This window comes from Tinamus guttatus, unplaced genomic scaffold (assembly GCF_059628265.1).
Source record: "Tinamus guttatus ecotype Peru unplaced genomic scaffold, ASM5962826v1 Tinamus_guttatus_pri_ptg000327l, whole genome shotgun sequence".
NCBI classification, from domain to species: Eukaryota; Metazoa; Chordata; class Aves; order Tinamiformes; family Tinamidae; genus Tinamus; species Tinamus guttatus.
The window spans coordinates 5,865,158-5,884,440 of record NW_028288861.1 but is presented as its reverse complement, the minus strand read 5'-3'; positions in this window follow the sequence as shown (position 1 = coordinate 5,884,440).

The window sequence follows — 19,283 nt, the reverse complement described above, 5'->3', positions numbered from 1 at the left end:
AAGAGTGATTCACTGCCACACGTGCAGGGCAGACAGGGACAGAAAACAGATTTAGAAGAAATAGGCTTGGTGGATTTCTGATCTCTTAGAGCTTTCAGAAGTTAAATACTTAAAAATCTATTTCTGTTCTGTCTTGTTCTGTTAAACATCCTGGTTATCTGAACATACATAATACTAAACATATTCACTAAACACCAATTAAACAGAAGCTTTCTACAAACTTGTTCAGTGACACAAAAGGGCTCCTTCAGCCCTTCCTCCTTGGTGCATGAAGGATTTCCAGCAAGATCTCCAAAGGTCAAAGCATGATCAATTATTGCTTAAACTAAAAGGTTAAGGCACTGTGACCAAAAGAAGTAACAACTTCTGTCATAAATGGACTGGCACTGAAGGGGGAGTTATAATTTTTACCACCAAAGTCTCCTTTTTGCCTTCCTTTTGCTCTACAGTTCCGACACCAATAAGTTATTTTAATAGTAATTTGTATTCTGTTACTGTCTGGTTGTGACCAAAGCCTTAACATGCAGTGAAAAATTTCTCCTGAGGTCCTCTCCATCTGGTGCCAAAAAATTTCCATTTCCTTTTGGTGTGAACTCTTTTCCAGAGATTCTTCCTGTATGATAGAAATACGTGATTAAAAAAATTGCTTCCAAAACTCCTAGAGGAAACACTCGTTTGACACTTGTTCATTCTGAGAGTACAGGTGCCTGCTCAACTTCTGCCACATGTGATTTTAATTTCCTTTTGTTTATTTGTTTTAAGGGTATTTACCCAAGACAATGTTCAAATCCAAATCTTAGATCTTTCCAAAACTCGCAAATGAATGTTTTGTTTTATTCCATTGCAAAAATGTAATTTCTGGTTTCCTGAGTAACATGTGAATAAAGACATAAGGGTTAGATGTCAAGACCATAGCTCCAGAAATGTGCAGTGCAGCTAAAAGGTAATTCCACTTCATATATATATATATTTACTTTTTTAGATTTATACTTCAGAGAGTCAGGTATTGAACTACACCCCAAATGCATGTCCCTTCTAGCTGCTGTAGGTTTCAGATAGAAATCATGGCACTCTTCAAGCTTTTCCTCTGACTCTATCATCTGATTCTGACTTGCTTGAAATCAGAAACTGAGATCCTTCCGGACTCCTTTCAAAGATTCAGGTTGATGTTTTCAGACCATTCCAAGTGTTGCAAGCCTTTAGCTCCAGGTCTGTTTTGTGAGACCTTTCACTTTACAACAGTTTTGCCCAGACAGTGGCAAATATCAATTATTTACTTTCATGAGCTGCTGTAAATTTTTAGTGTAAAAGAAAGGATGAAAGTGCGCTTGAATATTTCCTTTTCTGAAGGTACTGCATGAACATTTCTTTGGTATGCGGGAATGAACTGCCACTATCTGCATTTCTCAAAGCTATCTAAATTCATCTCAACATGCCATACTGCAGACAAAGCTTTTCAATGTTCAGTTCTCCTCACTGAGAAGTGTTTTCCTGCCTTGGCTCTCAGCCACAGATTAATAGCCTGTAACCGAGCTCGCTCTCAAAAATGTCAAATTTAATTGAAAAAGGAAAATCAGAAAATAAAAAGTTATCTGGCATAACCCCTCTGGGTCCTGCTCCTACAAGCTCTGCATGTTCCTCTGCTTCATTAACCAACCCTGCTGCATGGGCGGGCTGAGCTGTCCCACGTGCACCTCTGCCTGGGGTCCCGGCAGCGCCATGTGGGCACTGGAGCAGCCCAGCCAGCTTCACGTGTGGCTGTGGGCTACGCAAAGCAGCTGTGGCATGGAGCACGAGTGGAGGTCTGTGGTCCCCCTTGCCTCCTTCCTCTGTGAATACGCTTAAAAAAGCAAGAGCATGAATATGGTGAAGGACTTGGTTGCCCTTGATACTCTGCTACTTCTAGGTCCAACCCTGCGCGCCCTGATGTGGGGTAGGTGCAGAATAGAAGATCTCAAAACTCAGGCACCAATAACAGAGCTCTTCGAGGAGATCATGGGTAATGTGGGCCAGAAGTTTGCTCAAGAAACAAAAGGTTAAGCACGAAGCATTTGTATTAGGACCTCCTGATTTGTTGTGTTTTGGGTGACTCCAAGGCAGAGCTGTGAAAGCGCACGACGTCCTTCCCTTTGGTGAGCTGGGAATCCGCGGAGCTGCTAATGCCAGCAACCATGTAGCTCTGGGGCTGGGTGCTGGGAGCCACCCGCTGCTCTGTGGAACTGCCTGCCTGCTCAATGTTGCCTTGCACATGGCCTGGAAAGCTGGTAGGAATATCCCATTTTCCTGTAAACTTACTGAGGGGCAGAACCCTGAGCTTTGGGCTCAATATCATTCTGGGAAAAGCTGTCAGAGCATAGAAGTTTGTCCATGACCAGCTGTACATAGTGGTTGTGAACGTTTGTCATCAGTTATTAAAACTTTCCAGTGCTTTTTATCTGACTTAGAGCCCTGCAGACTTAAGAAATTTTGTATCTTGCATCAAAGAAATTTGTTATTTTGTATCTTAGCATTACAGTATTTCCTGAAGATGGTAATAGTGCCTTGATAGGAGAGGGACTCAATATGTACCAGCCAGCCGAGGGAAGATCTCTTCAGGTGGGCCTCATAAGGCTGCTGTATCTGGATACCAGCAGAGTCCAGCTGAGCCTGTTTTCTAGTCTGCAGATGGAAAGCTGTGTTGATCTATAAAGTAGCATAGTGTTGATGATTATCCATGCAGAGAGAGCACACAGGTAAGGCTTTTCATATTTTTTTATTATTATCATGCCTGTGCCATCTGACACGATTCTTCCATTTCTTTTTCTGAGTTTTATCTCATTGGGAGGCAAAAAGCAACAGAGAAACAGCTGAATGCAAGTTAAAAAAAAATGACTTAGTCCATTACAGATGTGCAGAGTCCTCAGTATCTATACAAATCATAGACTTTTCTCTATCTGAACACAAGACCACAGAATTGTAGGAGGAGAGAAATTTATAACTGATTAGGAGCTATCATAGAACTTACCACTTGCCTGTTTATTGTTGAATTTGTTATGCAGAGCAAAAAAAAATTTGAGGAACCAGGACTGTTTTATGTGAGGTATCAGCTGTGAAAGTGTTAATTTTCATAGAATTCTCCTCCTAATTTCTTTAAAGGGCCTTTACTCTCTGATAGTCCCCCTAGCAGAGATGAGAAGACTTGGTATGGACACAGGGGGTCACTCTCAGGTAATTCATTCAGAAAAGGAGTCTGCCTGCTCTTATATGATTTGGCTCCCTCGTTCCAGCTGGACTCTTCCCCAAAGGCGGGGAGGACTTGCGCTCCTTTTGGGAACCAAAACTGGGGCATAGGGGTTCCTCAGGAAGGAGTCTTTTCTTCACTGATGCCTAAAGCAAAGAGGCAGGAACTAGAGTTGTTGGACATTGTTAGCCGACAAGAAGGTGCCAGAGCAGAGATAATACCCTCACTCATGTTCTGTGTCCCTGGCTAGTCTGTTTGAGGGAGTGGTAGACTGTAGCTGCCAAAATACCCCGTTCCTGTAGGATTGGATGCTGTTCTGATTAGTGGTTAGTAGAAGACTAACCACGGGGGTAATAGATGTTCTCTACACGGCTCTGACATTGGTTTTCCTTGGGCAAATTGCCTCAGTTCCCTTATTCCTAAATTTCCTCAGATGTAAACTGGTAATGGTCACACTTGTGCCTTTGCAAAGCCTTTTCAAGAAGTTAGGCAATAAAAACAAAGTATTAATGACTAGTCTAGGACTGTCTTCTTGTAGACAGACAATGTTTTCCCAGTATACCAAGAAAGTGCAGCAGATATTGTATTACTTTTTGTTTGTATTATAATCTCATTTTTCAGATGAAGTAGGTTATATGTTCACTTTAACTTAATTCAAGATGTTCTTGTCCCTGCTGGTGTTTCCCCTCCTATTTGACAGTGGTAAAGATCTTGCTTCCCTTTTCTATTTTTGGCATGACAGTTAAAGGCAGTTGTTCTCAGGATTTTTTTTTTTTAAGTGAATAGAAAGCAATCTGAACCAGCAACAGTCACGATCCAGCCATTTTCCAGAAAAGTAGAGAATCTACTGCAATCTCCCATGGAGTCCTCATATTCATGGGGAGGCTTCCATTTTCAAGCACTTCTAAGAAATGATGTATGCCCATGAAAGCAGAACATTCAGCTAACACTCAGCCTGAGTCTACTCATATGAAGGAATCAGCTCAAGCTGATTTTAACAAACTTACGATCCCTTTCACAAAGACTTGTTGGAACTGGTGAATAACTATTTTCAGTAAAATAATCATCTGCTTTAAAGTAACACAAGGTGAAAACGGGGAGAAATACCAGCATACAGAAATGCTAGCAAAGATGAGTAAAAGCTAGTCTCCTGGGGAATATAATGTATTTGCAAAGTTACACTGAAGGGCATTTACTGCCTACAGACATTTTTCAATTTGAACAACTTCATAAAGGCAGTGAGAGTAGCCGTCGAGCATTTATAGCAGTTTCTACTCTCAAAAGACTCTGAGAATAACTAGGTAGATTTCACTTACAGGACTTACCTACCTTCCAAATGTTCTCTTAAAGGTTAAGTACATTAACTGTAATTTGCAGTCTATCTCAACACAAGCTTTGTAAAGTTTGTGTTGGAGCCAACAGCCCCACCTCACAGAAACCTCACAGAATGGGTAGAAAGAAATGAAGATAGTTACGTGATACTAATAATTGCTGCCTAAGGAATGGAGAACTGATAATTGTTGCCTGATGAATGCAGCTGTAGCTGTCTACGATGCTGCAGGATCTCTCTGAAGCCAGCCAGGCAGTAGGTGCCATAGAAACATATCTGTCTTCAAGGTATCTTTGCAACAGATAATATGATTATGAGACAAGGCAACAGACTGAGGGTTGCAAGTGTGTTGTTACATCTGTTTCTTTGAGGCTGTGGGGCTCTGAAAAAGTGGGTCTGAGTCATTATATGTTTATGAGATGATAAGCATCATAAGGAACATCTTAGTTCAAGTGCTCTCAGTTATCCAAGCAAAAATCTCTTAAAAGCTGTTGGTGTTTCCTTCAAATTGCAGGAACGTTACTATTTTATTAGTATGTTGGACATAAGGATTTGAAATCTTCAAAATTACTCATTACAGTAATGGCTACTTTCTTTTTTTTTAACTCTTAATAATTATTGGAGAAATAATTCCACTTCTCTAAGAGTTCTTTAATAAGGAAGTGCAAGCTGTCTTTGAAGTACTAGCAGCCCAGTTTTTCCTCAGTGTTATATTGACTCATTGTGCATCCATCGTCTTTCAAGACTTTAAGCTGTACTGTTTATCAAGCAAATCAGCAAGTAAGTGAAAGCTCCAAAACTGAATCAGCCTTATCAGCAATACAGGAAATAGAATTCTGCTAGTATTTTATGGTACACACAGCCATCAAAGAATAGTCTTTATCCAAATCAGATTAAGTTTTACCAATGTAGCAACTGAAAGTAAATTATGGAGGAAGGCAAATGTACATGAAGATAAAGGAAAAAGTCCTAGATCTCAAACTAAGTGCATCTCTGCTGAAGACATGCCACTGATCAAAAAGAATTATACCAAAACCAACCAAACAAACAAAAAAAGAATGAAAACAGAAATCTAAAACATTTCTTTAAAATCCAGTGAAAACATTGTTTAAAAATCTCCAAAAATTCACAGGAGAAAAAGGATTCTTCTTAATAAAGTAGAATGATGAAAGAAGTCAAGGAGAAGGATGTTCTCTGAGAAGAGTCTAAGCCTTTTTCCACAGGGAACTGTATTTTTTGGTTTTGTTTTCCTTTTACTCTCATTATTTCTGAGATGATACTAGTAGCTTTGCAGAGTTTGTCCACTTTATTTACTTGGTTAAATTCCCAGCAAGTAAAAAAGAAAACCATACAGGCCTGAATTTTCTCAGAATAATTGCATGTCATGCAAAGTTCATCAGAGCTTGCATTCTGTGACTTTGTTTTCATTGTTGGTTGTCTGCTAGAATCTGCTGGATTTATCAGCCAAATTGGAAAGATCCCATGATTTCTCTGATCTTATTGTTCATATGTTTTTAATGGTTCCAACACTATTTTTATATTGCCTAAGGCACAATTGAACCCTGCGAATTAGGGTGATCTGTACACTGGGATAGACTTGGATGATTCTGGATAAAGTTGGAACTGCTTTTATTATAGCTACTATTGTGCTGTGTGGATATCATTTGAGATGAAGGAGGAAAAATCCATAGCGGGTCACATTAGAGGTAATTTTAGCAAAATATCCTGTCCCCAGCAGTGAGCTGACATGCAGGACAAGGAAAAAGTATAAGAACGGGAATGGATATAATGAAACTTTAAAAATAAGTGTTTTTCCAAGTTATTTTGTGTTGATGGTGCTTTGCTTCTTGTTTTGCTCAAGCAGCAGCACTGATGGCTAATACAGGCAGAAGATTACCTAAATGAAAGTATACTATCAGGTGTGAAGTAATCTGTCCTCATTTGGTATTTCTCACCGGATGACTGACACTATTCATAGTGAATTTAAGCCCTGGGATTGCCTTATCAGACCAAATGAGCAAAATGAGAATAACCAACAGTAGCTGCAGAGCTGCAGGATCTGGAAGGCGTTTGGCATCTGAGATACCTGCGGGTGTCTACAGCGCACCACCAGCCTCACCTTCCCCTTCAGCAGAGAAGTCTCTGCCAGCTGCCTTGGTGTTACACCTGAGAGCCACCGGCTGAGCAGACTAGCCCTGTGTTGGCTCTCCAGGTGGCTGGGTTGTCATTGCTGATGGTGCGCTGTTTGAGGGGGTGCTCTGTCCTCATCAGCAACACCAAGCAATAGATTTGCCCAGTTATGATTCCAGTGAAACACAGAGGTCGCTGGTAGATCCTCGGTGCCAGACTCTCCAACATCTTCCAGTTACGTCAGTATTTCAAGCTCAGCTCCCACTCAAGTTGCCTGTTTATTTGTTTATATGAAATTCTGAAGCACAGTCTAAAATTAAACTTCTGATTTTGTCTGTGGTGAAAGTTAATTAGCACCTCTCAACTTGCCGCCCAATATCAGTTTCATTTGGTGTTAAGAACAAGCTTAGCACGGAAGTCTCTCTTTTTCATAGCAAACAGTCTTTCCTTATTATCATATTAAAGGAATGCCACTGGTTAAATCAAGCAATGAATATAAATAGCTGTATTACTGCCATCAGGCATCAGTGTTTATTTAGTGGATGTGAATCATGCGTGCCTCTTTGATCTGGCTTTGACTAAGCCATTGCTGTTTTCATACAAAAAAAGGTTATTTGCAAATGCTGCAAGAGTATCGTATACATTAAACATGCAATTAATCAATATGGAATGCTCTCTGCCACTCCTGCAGCCCTGTGCACTGCCACAGTGTTTTTAAGTGTTGTGACCGTCTCTGTGAGGACCTGGGTCCCTGAAGACACTCTCTGCGCCTTCTTTTCGAGTAAAGAAGATCAAGACTGAAATCTGGGCCCTACTGAAATTAATGACTGTATCACTATCGGGTCCCTGCGAAGGGTATATATCTGGCAGCAGCAAAAAACAAAAACAATCAAGGACAACACTAATTTATTTGTGGACTGTTTTGATTATAGTGCATGCAGGAGCGTATTTGAAAGAGAAAATTTGTTGTTTGTGCATAATCAGATAAGACTACTTGTGCTCATTACCCACACTGAACTTTTTATTACTTCTCGCTCACATAAAGCTCCTGTGCAGAATTTTAAACCTGGGTGCACACTGCTCCCTTTCAACAAACTATATGCAGATTGTTGTGAGTGTTAGAAAGGCAAAAGATAACCAATAGGTACTGCCAAAATGATATTATCACAGTCACAATGATAAGCAATTTAAAATGGGACTCGTTCTAATACCAAATATTAACCTGAGCAAAATAGCTGATAGCAATACTGTTTATTCAACCAAGAGACATAACTGACCTCAAACGTTCTCTAATAAGGGAGTTGGGGGTGGCGAAGGAGTGGAAAGAATTGTAGAGATACCCTAACAATTAGATGATACTTAAACCCAAGCGTACATTTCTTTCTCTGTCTGTTGCTTCAGCACAAGGTCAGAGAAAGGTTTAGCTTTCAAAAGAAAGCTGGACCTCAAGGTTTTGAGAAATCTTGGCCTTTATTCCCACATTTGTAGCGAAATCAGACCATTTTTGTATGGTATGGGATATTTCATCATCATTTGATGCTATTTTAGATATTATTTCCCTTTGCTTTTACCAGCAGGTTTTGCAGAGAAGCAGTTTTGAACTTACCTGGAATAATAACTGTACTAGGAAAGTATAGTGGACTAGCAAACTGTTTCTCTTTCGATCTCTTATATTTTACAATGGACTGAACTATACTATAATTTTGTCTAGTCTTGAAAAAATGGTGGGAATCTTTATGATGAAAGTAAAATGGTTTTGAAAAAACATTCACCCGAAGAGGAGAAGAAAATACTTTGGTTGTGCCCTTTTCTATAAACACATTCACTCTTTATGACAATGGTACGATGTCCTCTTGTCTGATTTCATGTTACTGCATCAAAGGGCTTGTCAAAGGAACCAAGCCAGAACAGCTAAACAATGACCCAGATAAGAGTCCTTGAGGAAACAATAGAGGAGCTGTTATTGGGGAATGCCTTCTAGCTGGCCTCATCCCAAACTGGAGTGGCTTATTTTTCACCAGACTAATCTAGAACCCTAGAAATGCCTGAATCTTTGGGATACTGATAAATTCTTGATAAATTTCATGTAAAGTGAGGAGTTATGGCAAGCTTTCAGAGCTTAAATGGGAAAATCAACCAAAAAGTTTGTTCCTCGCAGCCCAGAAATGAGAACTAGCTGTACTGAAGGTTAGAGAGACCAAAGTGCTCTTATTTTAAGGGATGTTCCTCTCCTCATTCAGTGCTACATGAACAAAGGGAAGATGGGTCAATCAATCAAACCTTTGTAGAACAACTGTAAGCAATGTGACTATTGATTGGAGATGTTTTCCACTGTAGAACTGAGTCTTTGAGCACAAGCTAAGCTAAAGCTCTAAGAATGCTTTCAAACTGTCTTTTTGTTCTTTAAGGAGAGCCCAGGATTGCATCCCTTGTATGAAAATCATGGCTGTGACTTCAAGGTGGGAATTCAACCCGTTAAAATATGACATTACTTCAGACTTCTGCTTCTTGCATCTGTACCAAGGTGAGGAAAAGGCATGCATGCAAGAACATTTCTGAAAAAAAAATAATATTGATACAGCTTGTTCTGTGTGTTACTGAAAGGTTTCACTGGGTCTGTAGAGATAGTAGTGTGCTAAGTAGTGTCTTCTCACCCCAAGGACGGATGACTGCTAGGCCTTGTGTTTGGGTGTAGCTGGGCTTTACCACAGTGCATGTAAGTAAGACTGCCACAAACTCAGTCCATTTCTCAAGGCATTTTGACACTTCAAAACCTGTTTTCATCCCCTCAGTCAAAAGCTGCTTCTGTCTCCATCAAAATCATTTTTTTTTCCAATCCTCCCTATGCTGGAGTGTTCCCACCAGAGTACCAAAACACAGGTTACTGCCTTAACGAATGTTGTAACAGATGAGAGCACTACAGAAGGCACCTGAGGAAACAGCCTTTTCCCTGCATTAGTTCTGATGAACAAACCGCTGGTGACATTGTGAAACACGTTTCCAACCTTTACCCCTGCCCCGCTGCCACCCGCCCCGTGTGCCTTGGCTGTCGCTTCAGCGGGCTCGCAGGTAAGTGACGAAAGGCGAGCGCGTTAGCACTGGGGCAGCCAGGCTGCTTACCCTGCCCCAGTTCAGGTGCACAGCCAGGTGCTTCTCTAACATCATAAAACAAACAGCAGAAACTGCTGGTTGCGAAGATAAACATTTGCCACGTTACAGAACCTTATCGGGGGAATGTGTGCTTGCTGTTTGTTGGTGGGACTTTCCAGGAACTGGAGATACACGGGGTCAGAACTCCTGCCAGCTTCACAGCACTGAGTTTCCACCCGGGTGTCTCTGCTATTTGAAACCACAGTTTGTTCTTTTTGTCTTTTCCCCTGTCTGTCTCTGTTTCCTTTTTTCCCTCTCTCTCTCCGTTTCTGTCTTTCCTTCTCTCTCTCCTCTGCTCTCCTTTCTGTCTCCTGCTCTTTCTTTCCTGTTTCTTCCGTCTCTGTCTCAGAACTGCTCTGCCTTGCTTCTCTATTAACTCTAGCCTACAAACAAGGCCATAGCTTTCAGTTCTGCCCATGTCTAATGTTCTGGACAGACAGCCTGGGCAATCGTTTTTTTAAATGCACATGAGGCTGCATGTGAGGCTGCCTCTGGCTGGCAGTAGCCCTGCTGGCCCTGTCAGAAATTAGATCTTCTCTGCAAACCACTTTTTAAGAAAACTGTACACACACACACACGCACATACCTACATACATATGTGTGTATATATGTATATACATATATATAAAAATGTGGTTTACCAGACCCCTAACTCAAGGTTTTAGCATGTGGAAGGAAACAGCTCTAATAGCTCCTTAGAACTTACAAAGAGGAAACCCTTCAGGAATTAGCATCTTAATTTGCAAATTTCTTGAATAGAATTAGGCTGGTTTTCTAACATGAACGTACTCATAATAGTTTTTGAGCTGGCCATCCAGCTTCAGTGGAGGAGTGCAGAATCTGAAGATAACTAAATTCCTAGTGAGTCTATCAAAAAAGTTAGGTTTAGTGCCACAATAAAACTCAGTGCATGGAGCCTTTCTGAAGTCTGTAGATGTCTGCACAGATGGAGAGCTCTGCCTTTCCATACTTTATAGAAGGATTACGATCAAACCAATTAACTGGGCATATTAGATCCTATAAGGATTTATTTGAGCCAGTGAGTTTCCATGTAATATAATAATGTTATATTGTATTTAGATAGCTGAATATGTGATCAATCAGTCTCCTGCAGGGCTGTTCTACAAGTAGGGTTTCTAGATTCACTAAACCATTACTCTTTTGGTCTGCCCCTGGAGTTGAGTTAATTTTCCTTAATAATCAATATTGTAATGATTTATTTCTGTGTGCTTTAGATATAGATCCCAAGGGTGAATCTAAAAGAAGGGGTTAGCGGTATGCATTTCCTAAAGAAGAAAGAAGGGACGATTTCAAGTGTGTTTTCCTTTCTTATTTTGGTGTTGCAAGTTAAGCTCCTTGTGTCTTCTGTGTGAATGTACACAGCTCCTAAGTGCTTAATGTATGTTCGTTCATGGCTTCTTGCTCACCAGATTTCCTTGTATCAGCCTCTTCTCTGTGCCCCTAGCCTTGACTTGTTCCCAGCCTGAGGAGCACTCAGAAATCTCATCACCCTTCATACTGGTGGCTATCCTCCTGAACAAGAGGAGGTGAGTGTGTTTCCAGTATTGCTCCTGCACGATTTGTGAGGGTAGAACAGTCTTTATTTGGAGAAATTACTGAGGTGGGCAGGAGCTAGATGCAGTTTGTGGGTACTCGTACGTATCTGGAGTGCTAGTATCTATCTGGAGTGCATATCTATCTGCTAGTATTGCTTAGAAGAAAATGCTGGCATGCTATGGGCAGGATAAGCAGACTGGTGTGCAGAGCAGGTTTTAGCACAATGTTCTGACACAAAATTAACTCTGGTCTGAACCTTAATGCTCTAACCTGGGCACTGCTCAGAATACTCTGTTCGTATACAAAGTTAAATATGCAGCGAAGCACAGAAATCCCTAAAGACTGTTGTGCTTCCAGATGTGCTCTAGGGGAGAAGCTGGGATAGACTCAGTCTCTGACTGTAATTGCGAGACTGCCTCTTTCCCCGGGTCCTCCATTGATCTCAAGTGTCCCATGATCCCTCCCACAATACAGGCTCTAGAATCCCAAAGAAGGTGCTGATTATCCAGAATCTGAAGCCACGGTTGTTCACTTGAGGACGAGTTGGATGATTTAATCTTGTAGCTGGCTCGTAGCTTTATGAGCCTGCGGCCCAGAAGCCCAACCCTTTGACTGCTGTGTCAACTCTTGACTGCTTTTGCCAACTCTTGGGTATTTTTTATAGATGATTTTTTTTTTCTTTTTAAAGTGGATTTGAAAATATTGGTGGTGATGACAGTGCTGAAAATTATTCTATCACAAGGTTTGAGGGGGAGAGAAATGCAGATGGGATTGCCTGTTACCACCAACTGCTTCCTGGTTTTGCCACACTCTCTAAGTGTCTCCTGATGTTGCAATGAGAGAAAAGACAAACAGATCTTCAGTTCTGCAGAATCATTATGTGAAATCTACAGGGAGTGCTGGGAATGAATGAATTTGCTGGCTTTATTGTTCTGAAGAGTTGAGCTGTACTTTGTGCTAGGAGATGCCTACAGGTGTAAATCTGTCTAGACGAGAGTCTGTGTGGTGAATATTCAGTGTAAATGAAGGGTCACTCCTGGGGGATGGGGGCAGGAGCTTGAGGGAAAACACATTTCGTTTAAGTATCCTGCACTTTTTGTTTTTTGCATAGTCTTTCTTCTTGGAGGGGAAAGCCATTCATTTCACTATGAGCTATTCTGGGAGATACAAAGGCAAAAATAGAATGTGTGGTTAAAATAGAGATGGCTTATTTACTCCTCTTTCCCTTTTTCGTCCAAGTCAGTATTCTCTTTTTCTGTTTACCTGTTTCTTTCCCCCTCTTCCTCCTCTTTTATGTAAGACCCAGTTTGTTCATTTCTGTTCTTTTCCTTTCATTGTTTTTCTGTTTCTCACAGAAGTTCTCTTCACCCTAGAGCTCCCTCTTCCAGGCTCTGGGCTTTTTTTTCTTCCTTCCTTCCCAAAACTCCATCTTGCTCTACGTTCCTTCTCTGTTTTGGGGGAGGAGAAGCAGTGTGGTACCTTGGTTGCACACCTCTTCCTATCTGTTTTAAGATTTCACATCAAGACTGATAATCTGGGACTTGTGGTGGTCTCCTGAGAAGAGTCAGAGCTGTATCCCTCTTGAGGACCTGAGATTCAAACTCACAGAGATTCTGGGCTTGCTCAAAATGTATTGTTCTGGTCAGGCATTTAAGTTTAGCTTTTCCATAAAACTTTTGCTGTAGAATTCAACTGAGTTTTGTACCCACTGTTATTCAGCTGAAATAGCAACTCAGAATCTCCTTCCCAAGCAAATGCACAAAGAGAGCTTTTAATAACAGCAGCGTGACAACTGTGTGAGGCTTAGTTCTAAGTGGATAAACAAGCCCCTGAGAGACAGGGAGAGGAGGAAGATACTTACTTTCTCACGTCTCAAGAGGCACTGATGGGAGGTAAATATCTCATGATAACCACACCCCCTGTCATCCTCTATTAGTCACATCATACGCTTCCTGAGCACAACACTTCTTTATATTCCCCTGACATTTTGCACGTCTCATAAGAGCAGTGACTAGTTCTGATCCTCGGGGCTAACAGCAACTCAAAATGCAGTTCAGTGAGCCCTTACAGGAACGTTTAATTGTCTACATACAGCGTGCAAAGCTTCACAGAAGTTGTATTTATTCTTTCCAGAAAGAAAACGCAATCAAGTAAGATATGATTGGTATGTTTTGACCTTAAGCTTTTGCTGGATCAGTCAAAAATGAGCTGTATGCTTTCTAACTTTTACTACAAACCCCGAGGGCTACATGCTATGGCTCTGTCAAGTGCTTGGAGCAAGTCTGCAAGGCAGGACAAAGCTTTCCTTCTGCTCACTCCTGCATTTCCCATGCCTTGGGATCATGGGACACTGCTCTGGCCAGTTCCTAGGACAAAGACTTCTAGATGGTACATCTGGATGCTCTAAAGTAATGGGTGAGCTGATAGCTGGAAGAAAAATTTCTGTTCTGGCTGCAAATAAGTGGCAGTGTGTAAGGTATCAAAGAAATTTTGACAACTGGGGGCTATTTCAGCTAATCCTTCTTGTCATTTCTCCATTCAAGCATCATTTCTCCATTCAAGCATCGCAGAAAGGTCTTTCCAAGGAACCAAGGAGAATTAGACAACAAAATCCTATTGGCTTGTTGTGAATGATTTTAGTGGACCTCAGTAACCATCATGCCCAAATGCTTCCCTGTCCTTAGGATTTGTGTATCTACTTGTCTTTCATTCTTCTGAAAGTTTCGCATATGCAGCTTTGACAGCAGTGTATTGCAATGCTGTTTTATCTTTTGAGACAGAGGAGGCACATGACACCAGCTACATTCATTGTGGGCAGTAAAGGGTCTTCCCACTTCTTGTCTGGCCTGTTATCTCAAAAAGGTGATTTTTTTTTTTTTTCACTTGCTGCCACATTATGGATGACGACATAGAGTGGAGACATAGAGGGGAATTGGCTAGAACAGATGCTCATATCACTATGGATCCAGTCCTTCTATCAGACAAATCCAGATAAAGTCCTTCAACCCTCCTCAAATATTCCTCTTCCTACTGTAATAGGATTGAGTTAAAAATAGTAAGTTGAATTAGGCAACTGCTGCAAAGGAGGAACACAACCAAAGGCTGTTGTGGTTCAAGACCGCAATAAAAACACTATGTCCACACATGGGCCAAATACCTTTTCCTGGAACATAGGATGCTTTCTTTTGTGTGTCAGGCTCTGGCTACTGAGTCACTTCCTGTGGGTTTGCATTGTGTAGATTAGCAGGTGCAATTCTAGGCACGTATAGAAACTTCCTTTCTTACTGCTCTCACAGGGTTTTTCCTCAGCTTCCTCAGAATGTCAAACTTCTCTGCTTCCTTATCCACTGTGTATCTTTCTTCATCTCTGTCTCTAAACTGCCCTGTCCCTGCTATCTGCCCAGGCTTTCTTCCTGATAGTTTCTTTCATTTTTTTTTTTCTTTTGGCCAGCAGTTTTAGAAAAGATGGCCAGATGAACCACTCTGTTGACTAGTAAAGCTAAATTCTTATCAGAAAGTCTTTTCCAACAGCCATGGCTGCTAAATCTTGAACTATGTTTGTTGGATAACTTTTTACAAATAGAAGAACAGAGGTAGGAGAGCTTGTCAAAGATTAAATAGTCACAGAACTGGAATGGATCAGGAATCCTAGTTCTTCAAAAATACCCTACTGAAGCTATGGTCTGCATATCTTGATACTAGAACAGGGATTTCAGCTGAAGCAATGAGGTTTTCATTGTCAATCCAATGTCCTGTGAATTCAGTTGCCTTGTATTACTCCTGTATTGTCCTTCTGCCTACATATGAGAAGCTATGCTGGGATGTTACCTTCACCCTCCCAATTTTTGTGCAGCTGACCTCTCTGTTATGTTTACTTATCTTGTGAACAATTACAGGTGCCTCTTATGTGGTTTATTTTTCAGAAAAGAAAAAGAAAAATAATGGAGTATATATCATTCTTCAAACACAAATCCATCCCTTCTTTGTCTGTTTCCCTTGTTAAATTTGTAGCTTAATCATGAGCACTTCTTTTTAAGTACTGCTACGATCTTCCTCCTTTCAGACAATTTCACACTAGTCAGGAGGGACTCCTCTAGATTCTAAAGAATCGAGTATACAGTCAGGAAAAATGAAAGAAGGAAGGAAAGAAGGAAGGAAAGAAAGAAAAGGTATTTTCCCTTTTGAAGACTTATTTCATTTATAAGGATTGCATGTCTAAGGACTGCCTATCTGCCAGATAAACCTGAGAGCACAGTGATGAGTTTGTTGAACAAGAACACGCCAAAATGGAAGGCAGGAACTTACCACCAAGAATCATGCTGTGATTAACTCATATTCTAGAAGGAGAATTAAAAATTATTGTATTGTATTAAAAATACAATGGCAGAGGCAAATGGTTTCAAACTTTGCCAGTACAAATGGGCACAGGGGAGAAGCCAAGAACAATCCTGCCTGGGTTCTGCCTTCTCCAGAGCTTGCCCCTGGCCAAGGATGGGTGAGGGATGGGGAAGGGGGAAGGACCTGGACCCAGAAGTGAGTTGAATGTTTGTTTGTTTTTCCAGAAGAAAAGGAGAAGTGATTGAGATGATGGTGCTTCACATCCCAGAGGGAGTTTCGTTTGACAGATAAGCACCCTGAGTCACGAGCTGAATACGTGCCTAAACGTTTCAGTAGTCGAAGGAAATCCTATCAAAGTCTGCTGCTTGTGGTTGAACGTGCTGACTCAAAGCACCTCGTACGTGAGCTACTGGGGAGCAAATGTGGCTGGCAGGCAGTCGTGCTCTGGGCTGCCTGGGAGTCAGGGGGGCAGAAATTATTCTGTACATGAACTGGAAGCAATCTTGGTATGTGAAAATGCAAGCTGCATGTTTCAGGGAGGAGGCTGGGTTTGGCTCTATTCCATGCACTTATTTGAAGGCTATTGAGAAATGCAAATCATGATTTATTTTTACTTCGCTGTGTGATGAGATTCAAACTTTGCAGGCAGAGAGACTAGTTCCTGGACTCTGTCCAGAAACCTTCTTATGAAAAAAAAAAAAAAAAAAAAAAAAGCTCACACTTGATACAGTTTGTTTAAAATGATTATGAATACCTTTTTTTTAAAAAAAAAAAAAAAAAAAAAAAAGCTTACACGTGATCTACCAGGGACAAAAGCAGCTAATTGTCCTGGAGGGGTTAGCTCCAGAAGGAGAGACATTTTAGTCTGCTGGACAAATAACGTGAATCTACAGGGGTGATTAGGCTATTTTCCATTAATTGAATGTGCGACACAATAGGGGTTTTCACTTCTTCCCCTCTTGTATTTTCACATGTATTTAAAACACGCTTAATGTACTTCTTGTATTGCATTCTTAGCTAGCAGAGACCTCACAGAGCCTTTTTTTATTCTGGCTATGAAGAGGGCTGGCACAATTTCACAATTATTGAAAAACTCACTTTTTTCAGATTACTTTTAGAATGTAAGGTACGAACTATAACCTGGCCCATGCTGCAATGCCTTTCATTTATCATAAATCATTTATTATGATGAGGCAAAAAGACTGGAACTTAGCTAACTGTTCATTTGTTCTCTTATTTACTGTACTAAGAGAAATGTATTTCTGGATCATGCTGCTGTGCAATGCTATTTCCTTCCTTTTTACTCTAACAAACCAGAATGGTTGAAAGTAAACCTGAAAGAAACTTGTTAGAAAATACAACTCACAGAATCACTTGGGTTGGAAGAGACCTTTCAAAGATATCTTTTCCAATCTTCTGCTTAAAGGAGGCCAACTTTAACATTAGCTCCAAGATTAAATCAGTTAGAAGCTAGTCACTTGCTGAGATCTGCGAGGTCCAATACCTGAAGGACTAGTCTAGCTCTCCCTCTCAAAAATATTAAGGAATATTTAGCATATAAAGGAAGCTAATATGCAGGTGTTTTTTTCTAATTTCTGATGCTGAGTTACATGCACAAAATACAGCATCTGAATTTTGTGAAAGAGTGGTGACATCGTGTTGTTTCTGATTGCTTTACAGCTGCTACTTTTATCAACATCAATTTCCCGAACTCGCAGTCTCTCGTGATGACTGTCATATTGACCCAGTACCTTTCCCACTTGGCAATTTGAAGGGCTTTAATTGCGCCTGCTGGCGTGACTGCTCGCTGAGAAGCGAGCGGCAGGAGCGTTGCTGCCCGCGCGCCGCAGGGAACGGCGATGCCGGGTGCTAGCAGCTGGAGAGGACGCGTGCTCCTACGGCACTGGGAAACGCAGGGGCTTGGCTTGCGAACGCTCCCTTCGGGACTCTCACTCCTACTTTCTCTCCAAGGCAGGCACCCAGTTCTGATTTTCAATCCAAATACTGCCTGTGAGAACAAACCGCAGTCTTCAGAGTACAAACACAGTTGGAGCTATCAGACCACCCCAGACTTGGCCTGGGAGCCTCCTCAACAACACAGGCCTGTAGGTGCAAGGTTGGCAGCTTCTGGGCCTTGCCATTACTTGCTTATGTGTGGGAATGCCTGTATTTTCCAAGAAGAAAAGGCAAGGTAATAATATCCTTCGCATAATATTGGCCTTAAACAGTTGGTATAAGTGTGTGTTGCTCTGCTGTAAATAAGCTCCAGTACTTCATACCAGCTGTACTAGTAATCCTATTTTTGTTATGCCTTTTGCAAAGCAGATTCCACAGTGAAGAAATGGAGTTGCAGTAAGAGATTTATGAAATTGCCCATGCAATGTCATGATCATTTCTTGCCTTCTTCCAAAATTGAGAGTCCTCCTGAGAACCGAAAAGCACTGCTAATCAGGCTAGGGTCCCTAAAGCCAAGCAAAAGAGGAGGCCGAGGCTCTAATGGGTTATTGGTATGTGACCCTTAATGATATCACGGACACCTAGATGTTCGCATTAGGGGTGAACTAGGAATGCTTAAAAGATTAGCAGAATCATTTACTGCACACCAGTTGGTGATCTCCTTTCTTCCCTGGGAACGCAAAAAATAAGCAGTTCGGACACTGAGCGGGGCAGCAAGACCATGCAGTAGAAACTGTAGGCACATCCAATTTAGCAGTGAGTTGGCAGCTGGCTGGTGTACGCCACAAAATATGCTATATTTCTTTATCAAATCAACAGTAAGTGTTCGTGTTTGTTTTGGTCTGTGTGCAGGAGCTCACGTATGCCTGCATACCTCGTAACTCTGCCCAAGCAATTACATCCCGTACTTCCCTTTTGTGTGTTTCTGCTTTAAGAGTTACAACATTACATAGCTCTACAGAGAAGAAGCCTATCAGAATAGTTATCGTTATACAGCATTTCCTTACTCCTTATTACTTTGGAGCTCCAAAATATCTTCCTAATTCTCTTTTCCTTATTTATTTTTAATCGTCTATATGTCATCTTCTGCGTTTGCAGTTTGCCTTTGTCCTCTCTGCATTCTGGCCCTTGACTGTGAACTCTTATCTCTCTTTTTTTGCTAGTCAAAAAATTAGTGGTGGAGATTCACCAAGTCTCTTCTAAAGAAAACATAAGAAGCAGGAAAAAAAGTGGTGTAGAGAGAGGAGAGGAAAGAGCACAGGATTAGCCTGGCAGATGTTTGAGGGTTATGACTGGACTACACAAAAGTTAGTCCTCATGGTCACCTCAGGGAGTCTTGGAAAGCAGGGCCAGACTTGTTCCATTTACCAATTGAGATAATAGTCTGATCTTAAGCACGGGATAGAATTTGTTCAGCTCTATCTCATCATCCTTGCATGTGCTTGTGGGGTTCATTTTGAAAGCCAGCTGACATGTCATTTCTGTTCTTGCCCACCTTTCTGTTCTAGCCCCCAAAAGAGATCTTCTCTATTGCCTGATCTCAAGTGTCCATGCTAGCAATGTGGCTTTTCAAATTTGTCTTCTACTCTGTGAGAACTTTCC